The sequence below is a fragment of the Pinus tabuliformis genome, chromosome 5_2, assembly GCF_031772625.1.
Source record: "Pinus tabuliformis cultivar Carrire ecotype Pingquan chromosome 5_2, CPIR1, whole genome shotgun sequence".
Classification (NCBI taxonomy): domain Eukaryota; kingdom Viridiplantae; phylum Streptophyta; class Pinopsida; order Pinales; family Pinaceae; genus Pinus; species Pinus tabuliformis.
Window position 1 is genome coordinate 912,969,432 of NC_142306.1, and position 17,329 is coordinate 912,986,760.

Consider the following 17,329-nt stretch of genomic DNA (forward strand, 5'->3'; position numbering starts at 1 on the left):
GTCAAACCCAGGCCTTCATTTGTGAGAAAATTATTGTCCATTAAACCTAATAATGTTGTTGATGCCCAAGAACAGCAATCCCGCTATCAAGACTTCAACAGTAGTGCATGCAAGGAACAGGGAAAAGATCAAGAAAAGCAGAAAGATGGTGGTGAGATGGTTGAGAAGGAGAAGAAGAAACTTGTTGGCTACTATCAGATTCTCATGGCCCCAAAATTGAAAAGGAATAAAGTTGGATTGAATAATGGGGCTGCAAAAATTCATCTCAGTCCATCTGACAGTAACATCTGTGCCAAGGAAGATCAAGATCCTGATGTGGCTTACAACAAAGCAATAGCAATTTATGCATAGTGTTATCATCAATAATATTATTTTGCAAGAATACGTTGGTTTTATGTTATTATATTCTTTGTGCAAGTGCCTTCAATTCCTAGTTGATTTGTGAAGTGCTTATTATGGCATACATAAAAATTTTGAAAATCACGAGCCACTGTGGATGAAAGACTGGTTTATGTAAAAGTTTGAATAGGTATATGAATCTGAAAAGGGCAAGTTCAGTGCCTTCAATCTGCTACTTCGATATATATTCTTAGCCTATGTGGATGAACATTGGTTTTTGTAAAAGTTTGAATAGATATGAGTCTGAATTTTGCAATGGGCATGTTTAGTGCCTTCAGTCTGCTACTTTGATAGATACTCTTAGCCACTGTGGATCACACATTGGTTTGTTTAAAAATTTGAATAGATATATAAGTCTCAAATGGGCAAGTTCAGTGCCTTCAGTCTGCTACTTTGATATATACTCTTAGCCACTATGAATGAAATATTGGTTTGTGTAGAAATTTGAGAACATATATATGAGTGAATTGGGCAATTTCAGTGCCTTCAGTCTTTGATATATACTACTCTTAGCCACTGTGGATGAAATACTGGTTTATGTAATCATTTGAATAGATATATCATATATGAGTCTGAAATGGGCAAATTCAGTGCCTTCAGTCTGCTACTTTGATATATATAGAGTATATATATTTGTTTACAGGATGATCACTGCATTTTTAACTTATGTCCATTAATCAAATCAATCTTTCAAAGACACAGTAGGCTTTCCTAATCTTGCAGAAAATGGTCCGTCCATATTAAGCCATAAGGATGAAAACCAAGCGAGATAATAATTATCTGATGCAAGTGACTATTGTTGAAAAATATTTCTAACTCTTGTTTACTTTGACATTATTTTATAATCAAGAAAATGTGGGAAAGAAGGCTATATTACAAGCCCATTAGATGAAGTTGGGGTAGATTTTATGGTTTGAAACTAACTCAACCAAAATTGTCTACATTGTTTTTATCAATGTGAAAGCCTGAGAAGATAGGTGCAAGTGAAGCAATGGAGTTTTGAAATCAATGAAGGAGATATTGCATTTTCTAGGGAAAATTCCATCATCCACAACCGATTAACCAATTCTTTCTTCCTATGTAGCATCCTTGCTTGCTTTGACATAAGTTGGACAGAGATGAGGACTTACACCGACATTCCATATTCAACAGCTCTACTTATACATTGACATAACTCATATAGACATCTCTATGATTGGGACTCAGCAATAGACAAACTCTGTTGTCAAGTCAGCTGCTTATGAAATGGCCAGAGTCTTCTTAAAAATTTCAATATCTCTACAGTTGAGGATTGTAGCAAAGCTCAGGGATCAAACTTAACTCCATGCTTATGAGGCATCCGCGTTCTCACAGTTATTTGCAGCTCATTCTCAGTTTTAGTGGGAAGGTGATATATGGTGTATTATTGTTGCAGTGGCAAGGGGTGGATTTTAATTGCTGGTTGGACCAAAAGAAATTGATACAAATCAATATTAACTAGTTATTGATAATTTTTCCCACTGAGTTCCCTGAGGTCGAGTATAATTCTTTCCCTGCTTATCAAAGAATATTGCTTATCAAAGAGTATTGATTCCTTTTCAATAGGAGTAGCATGTGAGTGTCAGTTTTATAAAGAAGATTCTTTTTATTATTAATAAAAATATAGATAGTTAGTTTCATTTTAAAGGGTTATAAATATGAGTTATAAATACAAGGCTTAAAAGGTTGTAAATATTTCAAGGGTTGTAAATATGAGTTATTAATTGTTTTTACTCAAAACATGATAAATAGAAATTTAGCAATTTCTTTTTAGTTGAGTGACTCAAATTCATGTTTCTTTAGGTTGACGGTAAACCCACTAAAGTGGAAAAAATTGTGATTCCAATAATTAGAGGGATTGTCATCATGGGGTGATAAGAAATTTAATATTCCAAGAAGAGGAGGTAGTAGTAGATTCTAAATAAATTAGCAATGCAATAACATAAATGTTTGCAACAAATTTAAAGAGATCCACCTTGTTGAATAATGCACACACTACATGGATAATGGATTTCCGCACTTTATGCCTTACGACGTTTTCTTTGCAACATCTGATGCAAATGCTAGTAATTAGTTTTAAACTAATCATTATATAATTAAACATGATTATGAGTATCAATGCGACGCATACTAATAAAGTCAGTAAGAACAACATTTTCTACATTTTTTCCTATAATCTTTGGCTCTTATCATTTACGGATTGATTTTTAAAGTGTTATTGTCTAATATTATTTATATATTTTGTTTAAATTTTAATTTCAGTTAGTGTGATTATAAAGAGTGGATAAATGCCTGTTAATGAAAAATAAATAATGATAATAGATGATCTTTTTATAGGGTGAATTAAAAATTTCAAGTTTTCTATACTATATAGTTCATGAGTTGCCACAAATGTAATTTGGTAACAAACAGAGATAAATGTTCAAGAAAGAGGGTAGGCTCAATTAATAAACTTACTCATTGGAAATCCATCATCTTACTACTTAGCATAAGCTAAACCACTATTTCTACAAAAATGAATATGATACATAAAATGGAGATCACATATGTTCTTTGTAGTTCATTGGCTAAAACCCACCTTAAGTTTGAAACTACCTAAGTAGGTTGAGTTAACCTAATTAACCACTTACCCTAAAAAATTATATTTCAATTTACTTGTTTCAATAAAATTGCAATTGAAGTGATGGTTTGTGGAAAATGTTCCTCTATCTTCTCCCTAGTGGAAGATTTTTCCCTACTTCAAATTTTTCCTTTCAACTTGATCTACCAAAGGGCATGCAATGAAAAATTATATATTCTACTAACTTTCGTTAGGTTTCTAGTGCTAAGTTATCTATGGTAGGTATGATTTTCTCCTTAGTTTCTTGATCCAACATGGAAGGCTCATAAAGGTTCATATTTTCCACCTTTACTAAAAAGTAAATGTGCATAAATGGATTTTGAAAATGAGTAGAACCATCTTGGGCAAGGCATGGACCAAAATGTTTCTTAATTTGGTTTGCATTTATTTTTGAAAGAAAATGATTAGTTTAGATTACTCCATTTAATGAGGACTATATGATAAATTCCTTAAGAATCCAATTTAAATAGATTCCTTTTCATGTGGCATCCACCTTTGATAAAGGGAGAGGGAACATAATGTGTCATCCACCTTTTGTAAAGGGAGAGGGAACATTAGTCTTTTTTATTTTTTATTGTAAAAATTCTTTGTCCACTAACATACTTTTCTAGTTTCTGAGAGTAATAATTATTGAATCATATAATTTCTTAGTGGTTGACAATGATCTATCAAGTATAATTTACACTTTTGAGAAAACAATAGTGTTGGCATTGTGGATAATGTGTTGACCTTGATGGAAACCTCTTGAAAAGCATATCCTTGATGTCAACTTGGCTATAATATGACGATTATAGAGTTGTTACAGATGACATGATTGATGGTATAGGTGTTATAGATAATTGACAATTTAGTTATAGAATATCTGGAAAGTGTGAAGTTTGAAAGGTACACATGACCCCTGTGAAGAAGAGTTGCATACATGTTATAGACATTTTTGTGCCTCGCGTCAAGGAGCATGGAATGTCAATAATTACAGGGATCCTCAGTCCCTAAACATGTTGTTCTTACCCCTAAAAGAACAAGGTCATCAATCAACAGCACTTCCAATCAGTTCTCCACCTGAAAACACTTCAGAACAGGCTTATTTTGGATCATGTCAGCTGCTTAACTGAGCTTCTGCGCTGTATTGCAACTGTCCCACTCTGTACCTGCGCTGGAAGTCAAAAACAATGAAGGCTACCTGCGCTGGGTGAGATTGGCCAAGTGGCACAGTCATCCTGCAAGGTGTCAATTGCCCAGGAAGCTTCCAAAATGACACTTGGTTCATGAGATTCGCCCTGTGATGAGTAAGAGGTACTTGATCACCATGTGTAAGCAAGGATCTCCAAGTGGACACAGAAACTGAAGATTAACTGAAGATGGAGAGGACACTAGTCAGCTATATGCCAGCCTCCAGCTGACTCATCCTTTCCTCTTCCCTCCTATATATAGAGCTCTTCTATGAGGTCTAGGGTGGCTGGAATTTTGTATAAGCAAGGAGGTGCTGTTGGTATACTGCCAGGATTATTGGGTGATTGTTTTACTAGAGGTGAAGAAGAGAGTTCTTGCTGCCGAGGAGGTGCTGCTGGATTGGAGCCAATATCATTGGTTGTAACTTCCTCTGGAACCCTGTTACTTTCTATCAATAAAGTTTACATGTTCTTCTATATACTTGTTTTACATAGATGCTTTTGTGTTTACATGTATATTTGATGCAACCTAATCCATGCTTCAATTATGATTGCTTGTATCTCGTAGTTTGCTCCCTTTTGTTGTGCAGATTCTGTGTGTAGCTGGATCGGCTTGGAGAGCAAAGAGCTGGGAACAGGATACAAAGCGAGAAGGACAAGGATCGACTAAGCGCAAGACACCAGGTTGGTTGACCCTCTTTCCATTCTCTCTATGCTTTCATAAAGTGGAACATGAAAACTTTATCATTCAGTTGTTGCTAAAGACTGTCACCTTTAGAAAGGGTTAGTGTCATCCGCATCGGATACTTTTCCCCACAACAAACTGGCGACTCCGCTGGGGAAGCCTAGTATCTTGTTGTTGTTTGTAGTATTTTGCTATTCATTTCTTGAAGAAAAGAGTACCAAATTGAAAAGCTTTTGACTATATCAAAAGCGAAGTAGAGGGCCTGTTACTCTTGCTCCTTTGCTGAGCAAATTCAAGATTTAAAGAGCTAATCTACAGATGAATCTTTACTCTTTGTGATAGATCTTTATCCTCTTGATCATCCCTTAGCCTGTACTTGACCTATAGCTTTTGATTTCAGCAAAAACAGTGCATTTTTGAGCTTTTTATGACCCGGAATTCTTAGCAGACGTAACTCTCGTAAGTCAGTGCAGGCTGTCCACTGGCAGTCTGCATTACAGTGCAGGTAGTCCCTTCGGGAACTGCGCTGAGAGTGAGATTGACAGACTAGCACCTGCGCTGGTCCAGTTAGCCTTAGTCTAGCTCAGCTCTTCCTCAGTGTCTTGGCCCTGTTTTCACTGTTTTGCTTGCTGATTGCTTGCTGGTCATTGTATTTGCTGTAGACCACTTCTCCTTGTCATTATTCCGCCTCAGTTGTGTGATGAAACTGTGAATGTTCTTTCAGTATTTCTTGTTTCAATTCCAGTTTCCCATTGTGAAAAGCGAACCAGTAGCTATGACCTCTTAGATCCTGAACTGTAAAAGTGTCTTTGTGATCTTATGAGTTAGTTGTATTACTGTTCATGGCTGTTTGAGTTTGTTTGCTGTTCATATTATGGTTTGAATTCACATATTTTAAGTGTTGAAACGAGTACCTGTAAGGTGTCTTTTTATTATAGACGAAACTTGTTTGTTTACGCTTCAAATTGAATTCAAAAGTTACACAACAGTTTCCTTTTGTTAGCATCAACATTAAAGGAAAAGAAAAGAAATACATGCATCTTGCATTTGCATTTTTGATAAGTTTGGGTGTCTGATCTAGGAGAAAGTGCATTAGTTTGTGCTTTGTGCTCTGTGTGGAAAGATATTGTTTTTCTCTCCCTTCAGTAGCTAGGATTTTCAAAGCTAAAAAGATTGTGAAAGCTTGCTTATCATTTTAGCTGCATTTAGGAATTTGTACCAATACATCTCGTGGTGATCCTGAAAGACAAACTGATAAACAAGATCAACTTAAAATATATTGAATGAATCTAACAACGCATTGTAACATAACGCTCACAATAGAGGTCTAGGTAGAGACGTGTTCCGGCGTCGTTAAACGTAGTGACTGTCGATCTCTACGAAGGTGGGTGATTCCTCCTGAGGGACGATAGCACTAATACGGATTTGAGCTCCCGCGTACCGTCGCGTATATTGGGAGACCCCTATAGGCAATTATCCTTTATCCTTAGGAAGCCGTGTCGACCGCCCTACTGATTGCGATGCAGTGAACACAACATTCACGAAGATCGACCACCCGTACCGTAAAACGTATTCTGTGGTTTCTCGAAATGTTTGGCACACCCTCTGCCTAGATCTCCAGAGCAGTTTCTTTTGGCCCTTTTCAAACTCTATAACTGAAAAGGTCCAACCGTGCATTTGTCACTTCAGGCTCGTTAATACATCGAAGGCGACTAGAGTCATCTTTAGCTTTTTCTCGACTCTTAAAACATGAAAAAGCAAAGTTGTGTCTAAAAGCGTCTAATAAAATTCATTCAATACAGAAACATAATTCCCCTTTTTGTATTTTAGTTGATCAAGTAATCCGCAACCGTGGAGGAAAGTCAATTAAAACCCCGTCGTTCAGGGAGACTTGCGGGTCGACCATCTTTGTCTCCGGAACCGAAAGTAGTACGAGCAAAGCGATCTCGCTGGACCAGATCAAAATCTCCTCTTAAAGTTAGAACAGAAGTTCCAACAACATCTGAGATTCTGGTCACTCCCGATATTTCTGGAATCCCTGTCTCTATTGAAGAAGTTCAACGGAAACAGAAGGACAATTGTATTGATCCTAGTCTGAAAACAAGTACTTGCTTAACTGAATCAGTTCCATCTGAAACTGGTCCACAGAGTCTTGTTGTTCAAACAACTGTCGCTGTCGAAGCAACCCCTTCTTCGGCACCAGAAATCTTTTACGGACCTGACGGTCTGCCTCTTCCTCCTGGTCTGATTGCAATAGAAGAAATCGTAGAGGACCAGCAAGCAAATACTCGAATTCATTTTGGAGTTGGTACCCCTCTTTTTCCTTCTGCATCAGAAGTTTGTCTATCGCCACCGGAAGTTCCTGAAGAATCGTTAGGAAGTTTATTGGATAGACTTAAAATGTCTGAACAACCGTCGACATCTAGGACTGTGCCAAATGACACAGCGATTGCAGAAGCTCCTGCTGTCACTCCAACGATGTATGCCGGCATACCATCCGTCCCAACTAGTTCTCATCAACTAGAAGGAGTCCACCCAGGGACTATTATGACAACTTGATCTGTTCCAGTTTGTTCTACCGGTATAATACCCGGTAATTCTTATGTTGAAACTAGACAAATTGATCCCTTAGGGTATCAGTTTGGACCATCCAGTCCTCAAAGGCAAGCTATACCCTTGAGCTCCGGATTGTTACCGTATGGGGGGCAATATGCCCTTTCACTTCCCCTTCCGGGGGGATACCCATACGGCAGTTTTCAACCACATTCAGGTTTGACTGAAGTAACGACGAGTGGTTGGGTACCTATGATACCCCAACAACCAAGAGTTGTATATTCCATGCAACAATGTGTACCTATGTCTAATATCCCGACGACGCCAGCAATTGTAACCGTGTCGCAAAGTCAATCGATGCCTGTTGTATGTCAACCCCAAGTTGTAATGCAACAGCCCATTGACCATGCAACACAACCACAATCGCCAACTGCCGGGAGGACACAGACACAAACGGGAATCATACCCCCGCATCTTGGTCCGTCGGCTAGTGTCGCACAGCAAAACATGGCTTCACAACCATGGATGGTGCAATACCAACAACCTCAGTTTCAACAGGTGTACCAGGGGTCTGAGCAACAGATCTTTGCAAATAGTGGGCAACCCTATATTCAGAATGGGTTAAACCAACCACATTACAGTGGCCAAACCCACCAACCATATCAGTCATATCAACATCAGTTGCATTATGCTGGTATGCAAAGACCTACTGTTCAGGCGATTCCATCGTATCCTGGGTACGCCTCGCCAAACCTGAATCAGCAGTTGCCATTCATGGCGACCTTAGAATTACCAGATTTACATCGATTAACGAACGATCCAATCGCCTATGCCCATTGGTGGCCAGCGATTCCTCACAAACTTCCTTCGGACATTCCTAAATTCAATGGAACTCCGGGCGAAGACCCGTCGAATCATGTGATGACATTCCATCTGTGGTGTTCATCGAATACCTTGAATGATGATTCAATAAGGCTTCGCCTTTTCCAGAGGACATTGACTGGTCCGGCGGCTAAATGGTATATTGAATTACCTAGAGCCTCGTTCGACAATTTTAGTTCCCTAGCCACGACTTTCTTAACACACTTTCAGTTACCTATAAGGTACGAAACTAGAACAGAAATCTTGACCAATTTCAAGCAGAAAACGGCCACAGATATATCAGATCATATACATGAGTGGCGTCGTCGTCGCAGAATGGTAAAAACCTATGTTCCAGATCAGCTATTAGCTGAGTGGTTTATAAAGTCGCTTCTGCCGGCAATAACAGAAGATGTGGCCAAGGGAGGCATCGTAACAGAGGAGCAGGTTATTGCTCGTGCTCAATATTTGGACTTAGTATATACTCAGTCGGGCACGCTCTATGATAAAATACCTGATGCCCCCAGACCGGAATTTTAAATCCCTCCTCCTCCCGGATCGAATAGTGACTCTCATGCCGGCGATGGCGTGATTGGAACTACAAACGCTAAGTCGACAAGGGATTCAAAGAAAGCCCGTAAGACTTCGAATCAAAAAGCAAATCAAGAGATTCTTGCTTCGGAGGTAAATGTTGTATCTACGGATAAAGGCAAAAACTCCAATCAACCAGGAAGCAAGAAAAATCAAAACAAAGAGAAGAAACAAGGAGATTCGTCTCCTCGAAAAACTTCTTTTGGAAAAGGGAAACCACCTTTTGGGTGTCAGATATGTGATGAGGATCATTGGACAAAAGATTGTCCGTATAAAGCCGAGTTTAAAAAATTCTTAAAGAATTCACAAACCCCAGCTGTATTGACTGATCCGTTTCCTAATTCGAGTCAAAATCTGGTTGGTAATGGAGATACTTCCCGGTTCCAAGTACTAATGGTGTCGACCTCTGAACAGCAAAAAGAGGCTTTAATTTCGACAAAGTGCAAAAACTGCGGGGATCCGGAGTCGTCGAACAGCAAAGGAAATGATCAACCAAGCAGTTCGACGACAACTTCAACAGAAGTTGTGCCACCATTTACTACGGGAAGCATTCCTCTGATCCATGGGAACAATTGTTCTCTTCAAAATATAGGATTCATCTTCCTAAAAAACCCTCCGTCGACGGGCACCTTCGCCTTACCGCCTCCAAGTAATCTGACAGAAAAGGCTACAATGGAATATGAAACTTTCTGTTTCTAATGGATCTGAAGATCCGAGGATAGTTCCTATCTCAGGTCAACCTCGTTAAAAAATGAAGATTTGAGGATGGTTCTTATCTCATGTCAACCTCAATAAAAAATGAAACAAATCCCCTTTTCAAAATTCAAAGGTAAACCTTCATTCCAATCACCAAATTGAATGCAATGAAGCTTGGGGGACACCCCCCTTTGACATGCGTCATTATGATGCTGGGGGCATGCTTTGACCTGCGTCATTATGATGCTGGGGGCATACAAATCATCGAGCAGTTTTAGCACATAGTTCATGCTCGTTAAAAAATAAACGCAAGAATCGAGCAATTTTACCACGGAATTTATGCTCATTAAAAAATAGAAAAGTGTGAGCAAAGTTTCCAGCAGAGTCCAAGCTCATTAAAAAATGAACCTATCCCGGTAAACAACCATTGCGATCGTAAAGCTATTAGCCTTTAAAAACCCTGGTCGTGTTTTCATCCATCACCTCCGCTGTCATTTGGCCGATCGTTCACCCCCATATGTGTGTTTACCCCTTTTGAGGAACATCTGCAAAGAGTGATTTCACCTAGCCACCCTCGTGACATTACCGTGATTGGAAAATTCCAATTTGTACCTGGAATCTGTAGCTATCCCTGTTTATCACTCGTTCCTCGAAAGACGAGTCTTCTTTGAGCTCTTTTCACTGGCTCGTAAAATATGAAAAGTTTGCCGAGTTTTGGCCTTCCAGCTCGTTAAACGACCGGAACGCTATCCCTCCTCTAGATTTTAATCTTTTTGGACCTGAGGGATTATTGCACAAAAAGATCGAGCGCTTGTCTTGTTCAGCTCGTAAAAGTACCGAACATCCATCCCTTCTGTATTGTTTTATACTTTTTTGGACTTAAGGGATTAGATGACGAAAAAGGAATTATGGAGTTGACTTTCTGTACCTTTTCAGACTCTCTAAAAATGAAAAGGACCGAGTTTTCTTTGTCGTTAGACTCGTTAAAATGATTAAATAGCGACAAACTTGTCTTTAGACGAGAACGAGTTTCCCTATCGCTAGGCTCGTTAAATCTTAGCGATGGGCTTGCCCGAAGGGCAGGTTATAGAACAAGCATATGTTATCCTCCTCAAGCTTGACAAAAATAAAGAGGTACTGGTCAGAAATGACTGGGGAAAAATTGGGAGAACATCAAAGTTTAGAGGTAGCAAGTCACTCTTGAACATGACACTTTTCCTCCGTACCACATCGGGTTGGGTTGTCTCATTCACCGGTCTCATCACCATGGTCCTCGCCACACCATCCATTTGGGGTAATGCTACCAACCCATCGCATCAGTGTCGTTATATGTTCAAGAGGGGTCATTCTGAAAGTGTCAACCATGTCCCATCCACTACCATACATTATCCTTCATCCATTTCATGATCGCCACCCTGAATCATATGTCACAGTTTGTTTCCACCTCAACTAAATCATTAGCTCCGTTCCGTGTCATTGATGTGGGATTCATTAAGGCCCTCCTTTGACGGATCGCTTCTTGTCGACATCAGCTCATTATCCAAGAAGTTGATCTAGGAACACCCTCATCAGTACTTTGAAGCTTGCATGCCTCAATGGCAAGTTTCTCACTTCCGGCGACAGGTATACATCAATGACCTTCGACCAGAAGATTTTGCGTGGCGTTCGACGCCAAGTCCTTTATTCACACCACGTGAATTGTACTGCAGTACCTTGAGGGTCATTGTCATTATTGGTGATTCCTCTCGCGCTTGTTAACGGTTTTCATTATTGACTGGTAATCAAGCGATGTCTTTCCATGTTCGACTTCAGCGCAATTCTCACATGGATCGACTTGTACTTAGAGTGAAGATCGAACGAGTTTGAAGACCCCGGATCTAGTTTCATCCATCCGGGCTGCGGTATATATTCAGGAAATATAAAAACATTTGCCATGTACATCATTACAGCAGATGATCATCCTATCAAAGGATGATAATTTCAGCGGAAGATTATCAGTCTGTCATCAGACGATCGTCTGTTATATGTACCAAAATGTATTTATAAAAGCTGAGCATGGGAATGCCCGCCTCAGCTAGACCATGAAATTTGAATGAAAGATAATGTATTGTATTGTATTACAGGGCACTCTCCTCAGCACTGGAACGAACTTCGGACCCTCTAGCTAAAGCATTTCACCCGATGAACGGCCTCATACTTTAGGGGGCAACTGTTATAGACATTTTTGTGCCTCGCGTCAAGGAGCATGGAATGTCAATAATTACAGGGTTCCTCAGTCCCTAAACATGTTGTTCTTACCCCTAAAAGAACAAGGTCATCAATCAACAGCACTTCCAATCAGTTCTCCACCTGAAAACACTTCAGAACAGGCTTATTTTGGATCATGTCAGCTGCTTAACTGAGCTTCTGCGCTGTATTGCAACTGTCCCACTCTGTACCTGCGCTGGAAGTCAAAAACAATGAAGGCTACCTGCGCTGGGCGAGATTGGCCAAGTGGCACAGTCATCCTGCAAGGTGTCAATTGCCCAGGAAGCTTCCAAAATGACACTTGGTTCATGAGATTTGCCCTGTGATGAGTAAGAGGTACTTGATCACCATGTGTAAGCAAGGATCTCCAAGTGGACACAGGAACTGAAGATTAACTGAAGATGGAGAGGACACTAGTCAGCTATATGCCAGCCTCCAGCTGACTCATCCTTTCCTCTTCCCTCCTATATATAGAGCTCTTCTATGAGGTCTAGGGAGGCTGGAATTTTGTATAAGCAAGGAGGTGTTGTTGGTATACTGCCAGGATTATTGGGTGATTGTTTTACTAGAGGTGAAGAAGAGAGTTCTTGCTGCCGAGGAGGTGCTGCTGGATTGGAGCCAATATCATTGGTTGTAACTTCCTCTGGAACCCTGTTACTTTCTATCAATAAAGTTTACATGTTCTTCTATATACTTGTTTTACATAGATGCTTTTGTGTTTACATGTATATTTGATGCAACCTAATCCATGCTTCAATTATGATTGCTTGTATCTCGTAGTTTGCTCCCTTTTGTTGTGCAGATTCTGTGTGTAGCTGGATCGGCTTGGAGAGCAAAGAGCTGGGAACATGATACAAAGTGAGAAGGACAAGGATCGACTAAGCGCAAGACACCAGGTTGGTTGACCCTCTTTCCATTCTCTCTGTGCTTTCATAAAGTGGAACATGAAAACTTTATCATTCAGTTGTTGCTAAAGACTGTCACCTTTAGAAAGGGTTAGTGTCATCCGCATCGGATACTTTTCCCCACAACAATACATACGTAGGTTCGGTGAAAAAAAGTCCTGTACATAATCCAAACCATGGAAAACAGGAAACCAAAAGTTACTACCATGGTAATTTCCCATAGTATTGTGGTGGAAACGACTATTTGATCCAATCAGACAAATACCATCAACATTACGAAAGTATTTTCTTGTGGTATTGGCAAAGGAACTAACTATATAAGGAGATGAAGATCAAGGAGTTAAGTGTGAAATGAAATGGTTTATTCTTCTATGATCTGAGTAGGAATAGGTATGCACCAAGGAGAAAGGAGGAGGCTCAGATCTAAAAGATCTAAAGTTATATTGAATATATGCTTGATTGATTTGCTTGTTACAGAATGTTTAAATGACTAAAAATGCAAGATTTGTGATTATGGTAGAACTACTATTATGAACATATATATTTGCTAAGATATGTATGTGCTTAGAGATCTGGATTTGACATGTGATTTGTAGTGAAGTTTTGATTTAGTAATTTAAATATTTGTATGTAGTTTTTCTTCTAGATAGTCGTTGACATATAGGAATATGCCCCACAATAGTCATGTATGTATTCTGATTTTTTTTTTTTTAGATTACTTCTTGACTTGTGTTTTGGTATTCAGTATTTTGAAATATATACATGAGTTTTATGCATAATAGGTGTGTATATATGAAAATTTAGTTAATTGAAGTCACATATATATTCCAGGGTTTGAATTGTTACTTGATGATAATAATTGATGAATTATATCTTACTTGTTGTTATACGTCAATGATGTCTTGATCAAAATGATTTGTATTTAACAATATGGATGTGATTTACTTGGTTGTGGCTTATTGATCAATGATGATGTTTGAAACTTGTGGTTGGTTATTCAATGATTCAATGATTCAATGATTCAGTGATTCAGTTTGTTTTTATTCAGTACTCAGTAACATGAGATATGCACATAGTATTTATGCATAGGAAGTGCATATATATGTAGGTTTTCGTCAGAGAAGCCATGTATATATATTGAATTCAATTTGATGAGGGTTTGCAATGACTTCACATTTCTTCTATAATGATTGTTTGGTATCTAACAATGTGACTAATTAATGAATGGTTGATTATTAACTTTAATGTTTGGTTGGGGTTGATTAGTTATTGGTTGATTAGTAACCTGAGATTGGTTCAATATTAAGTGATTCAGCTTATTTGTGATTGGTATTCAGTTGTGATTGAATGATTGTATTATGTTTGAGCTTATTGCTGGTGTGAGTCTTGCTATCACTCCAAAATTTCCTTTGAAGTTGTTGAAGAAAGAAATGATAGAGGTAACCACAAACCACTTTTGGAGATCAGGACCTAGCCTTCCTAATCTTAGAGAGGGCTTTCTCTTTATGTTTTAACTTTGTTTTAGTTAATTAATTTTAGGCTAATTATGGCTGCACTTGGGTTTTGATTTGGATTTGGGTGGTGGGATCACTTACTTAGATGAACAAAGGTTTTCTTTTACCATTGGGCTATGGAGTCAATATCAGACAAACTGGACTGGATCAAGCTTTAAAAATAATGTCTACAGGGCAAGATAGGTGAGTTATTACAAATCTCAAATGCTGGAGGGCGAAGTGGTTTCTAATCGGATCCAGGGAGAAATTAAGGGTTCCTTAGGCCGAATTATCGAAGGAATGAAAGAAGGTCAACCAGGATGGGAGAGAAATTAAGGGTTCTTGAATCTGGATATCAAAGGAAAAAATATAAATGACTAATTGTGAAAAAAAGAGTGTACTTAAACAAATTATGAGTGACATTTCCAGTTAATACATTCAAAAATGGAAAAACATTTAAGTTTATGAAAACATAAGAAAGTAACAATATCAGACAAAGAAGATACTTCACTGCGAATAGCTCATCTCATTAATTCTTACAGTGCAATGATTTTATTACTTGCTCCAATATGTTGACTTGAAATTGGTACAATCACCCTTAGGTTCAAGATCAAAATAACTCTACAAATGTATAGTAATCCACACTAAATACTTCAAATTGTGAAGTATTTATACAGAAGGAATTTACAAAATATCTCAAACTACATTGAGAACTAATCTAGGAAAATCAAATATCTTCATACAAGAATATAGAGACAACTTTTGAACTACTGCTTGATGTCCCTATTATTTAGGTTTTCCTGGATTTGATCTTTGATATTTTGACTTTTAAGCTGCTTGGCTGTTTGGTCTTCACACTGGATGTCATATTAACTTATGACCTTTCATATGATACACTTTGACCTTGCTGACCCGTCAATATCCTTTACTGTGCTTTTTACTTTTACTATACATTTCAAACTTTTATTGTGTATTTCAATGATAAATCATTTAGTTTTTTCAATGTATCAACATCTGGTAGTTGGATATTGAGTCATATTTCTGTATATTTCATATGTTTGTCTTTTAACTGTATTTCTTTATTTGCTTCCTCTATTTTAACATTTACTGTGTAAATTGTTTCTTTTGCTCTGTCTCTGGTTTAAACTTGATTTTCTGTTTGTACACAAAACTTATGCTCAATGAATCCTTTGAAAAGATTTCCCCAAAATCTTGGAGTAAACAGGTTTTGGAACTAGTATCAAAACTGTTTATCCAAGCTTCTTGCCTTCCAATCACCTGTAAAATAAAACAATTATTAATAAAAACACAGGTTGGTCGGGAGGTGATAAATGGCTTTATTTGAGCTGAGAGGTCTGTCAACAGAGTCCTGATAGTGTTTTGAAGGTAATCGAAGGTCAAATTGGGTTGCAGAGGCTCAAGGTGGCGCAGGAAGGGTTAGGCATTTTTTAGTGAAAAAACGGGCAAAAAGAGTGAAAACGAGGGTCTTTGGCCTTTTAACAGGTAACTTTTAAAATTTGGCGTGCAAATAGATAAGTGAACAGTGGATGGTTTCGACCTATGGAGAAGAGGCGGTAGTAAGGCTCATCGTACCGCTTTTTTCACTCGGGTGGTTTTTCATGAGAGCATGCAAGTTAGCATGGGACTGCCATGTAACTGAAAGGAGCCCGAGCAAAACCACGAATCTCACGTGCTCTTAGGCTGGTAAAGGTTGAATATTGGGAGCACGCGATACGGATGTGGGTCGTTGGATTTTGAAGCGGATGATCGGAGGGTTATCGCGTGGTGGATTTGCACAGAGGTGAACTAGTGGAGATTAGCGGGGCTCGAGGGGATAATTACAATGGATTTGTAAATACTTAATGAATATAAAGTGGGTTTAAATATAAATCGGTGGATATAATACAATGTTACCGGGGTTAAAATATGGCGGGGTTTGTTTAACTGCGTGATGGGACCAACACTCTTAACCTCACAGCTAATCAATAATTAAAGATATGATTAACTTAAGAATAAAGTAAACACAGATATTTTGGTTTTGATTGCACATTCAATTGGTGAGTATGGTGGTTGGTATGAGGGGACACTTGTCCCTGCCTCGAACTCCATTCTCCCACGCTTGGCTTACACCCTAAAACCTCGTTCTATTTGGTATTTCGACATTTCGTCTTCTGTTGTTCGCTGTGAGGGTTTATCACTATTATTTTGGACTTGTTGTGGTTGTTGTAATGGTGTCCGACCTACACTTGGCCATGGGCCCTTCTGCCTGGAGGTCTAGTGTCTCTGTCAACAACTCCTTAGCTGTTGACTGTTTGGTCTCACCTGGGTGCTATGCTGGTTGTTCCATCGATTATCGTGGAGAGTTTCCTTCATTCTTTAGTTGTTGTTTATGTTGGAAGAATCACCGCACCTCTATAGAATCTGTAATTTCCACCCTAGGGATCCTAGTTACTGCTTGTAAAGTTTACCAATACCTACGAGTTTTGGTGTAACGGCAAACCTCCACATGGTATCGGAGCTATTTGAGGGCCGCGTCCGTTGGTGATCCAAATCTGAAGCCGGTAGAACTGCATCCGACTGCCGTTTCCTAGATCTGTTGTTTCTGACTGATTTCGGGCCGAGAGGACTACTTGTGTTCGGAGCATCTGTTCCAGTGAGGAACCCCTTTCGTTTCACGCGAAAAGGTTTCCGGTAGCCCTAGCTGCATCATTTTTAAGATCTGGAGGTATACAGTCTTTATTTGCAGTTTACTATTATTTTCTCTCTGCTTATTTCGGTTTTGGTTTATTTAGCTTTTTTCTCTAACCGGATCTATACCTTTCATTTCTGCGTATGCTCTTTGCCCTACGACTCTGTGCAATCTGGGTAAATCAGAAACAGAAAGGAAGGATTATTCTCATGCGTATGCTCTTTTCCCTGCGCCTTAGGGTGATCTCGGAAAATCAGAAACATTGAGAAAAATATTTAGTTTCCGGCCAAAGCTAACTTTGAGCCGCAAGGTTCATTTTTTGAAAATATCTAGTTTTTTGGCTAAAGCTAACTTCGAGCCATAAGGTTCTTTTTCTTTGCATGGCCGTGTTGGGTTTTGTGTT